The following is a 1,533-nucleotide window of genomic DNA, read 5'->3' as shown; positions in this document are numbered from 1 at the left end:
AAACTCCTGGGCTCAAGCGATCCTTCTGCCTCAGCCTCCCGAGTAGCTGGGACTACAGGCATGCGCCACCATGCCCGGCTCATTTTTTCTATATATTTTTACTTGTCCAATTAATTTCTTTCTATTTTTAGTAGAGACAGGGTCTCGCTCTTGCTCAGGCTCATCTTGAACTCCTGAGCTCAAACAATCCGCCCACCTCGGCCTCCCAGAGTGCTAGGATTACAGGCGTGAGTCACCGCGCCTGGCCTACATTGATCTTTACATTGGTTTAGACCAGAAGTAAAATAATATCATTTGAATGTTCATTTTGCAAAAAAAAAATCACATTTCAAACTCAGAAGTTTTCTTCATGAAGTTGCTATATTTTAAATAAAAAGAAAACACATATTGCCAACAGCTTTTATAACTTAAGTTGGGGACAACTTTAAGGTATCAACTCTGAAAGTTTGTGAAAAATGCTCTTCAAAGATGAAAGAAACATTACCCTGTTAAGATAAGGCACTCTCATATTTTATGCATGCCTATCACATGTTGACTATTGGGCATAGATATTTGGCCCTTAAGGAACATTTGTGGTTTCACTGCTGCAGTTACAAGGGCATTTGGTAGGTTTGTGTTTGACTTACGCCTAACAAATACATCAGCTGCAGCTAATGGTTGAACCACAGGTTTTGTCTACTTCCAGGACTACTGTTACCATTTGGGGACCTTTAGAATAATAACTTTCTTGACTAAGATGCCTGCTCCCTAGACAGTGAAACCTGGTAAATAAAATAATTTTATTTAGAGATAAAAAGATGACAGAGATTGAGGGAGCTAATGACCAATTAGTTCAAAAATGGTCTGTCTTTTGGTAGTTTTATAAAGGTAATGTTAAATTAAAAATACAGCTTTAAATATTGTTACCAAACCACTTTATGCTAAAGAAATAAAGTCCCTGGTATTCAGCTTGCTGAATAGTCAAATGGATATTAAAAAACTAAAAATAACACTATGGGAATAGTGCTATAAAATTTACAATGCTTTTCTCTTTTAATTTTTTTATGTAATATACAGTCTATCATTTTATTTTGCACTGACTCAAGAAGGATATTATTATCTTAGAGATTTGTTTTTTAATTCTTTAAGTAAATATATCAGCATATAACTACATAATCACTATTTAACAATAACAATCATCAAACCATTATTCTAACTATAAAACTAGATCTCACCATAAAACATGATATTTCACTGACTTAAATTGATATTATGAAAGTAAAATATTATATGCAAGTTTAAGGAATTGACTAAAATAGCAAAGTCCATGATGAGTACATTCCTCAGTTAATAAACTGATAATTGCCCTGTGGTCACCACCTCAACCACAATTAAAAACACATTCTTAAATGCATAACCTCTGTGCAAGTTCAATAAAATGGTTCTTAATGAAGTAGATGAAAAAAACTCTAAAGCATTTTAATTCACATCCTTCTTGCAACCTATATAGAATGGTTTTTAAATGAGAATCAAAAATAATATATTTTCTTTTAA

General features: G+C 33.2%; 1 protein-coding gene across 1 annotated transcript in view; it reads right to left on the bottom strand.

Annotated features, from left to right (window-relative positions):
• The window catches only part of FAT4 (FAT atypical cadherin 4), a 204,298-nt gene that overhangs the window by 98,324 nt on the left and 104,441 nt on the right, over positions 1-1,533 (bottom strand). The gene's annotated exons all lie outside the window — the stretch shown is intronic.

The sequence above is a fragment of the Propithecus coquereli genome, unplaced genomic scaffold (assembly GCF_000956105.1).
Source record: "Propithecus coquereli isolate 6110/MARCELLA unplaced genomic scaffold, Pcoq_1.0 Scaffold207, whole genome shotgun sequence".
In the NCBI taxonomy this organism is placed as follows: domain Eukaryota; kingdom Metazoa; phylum Chordata; class Mammalia; order Primates; family Indriidae; genus Propithecus; species Propithecus coquereli.
The sequence above is the reverse complement of the archived record's forward strand: the minus strand, read 5'-3'. Positions and strand labels throughout refer to the sequence as shown.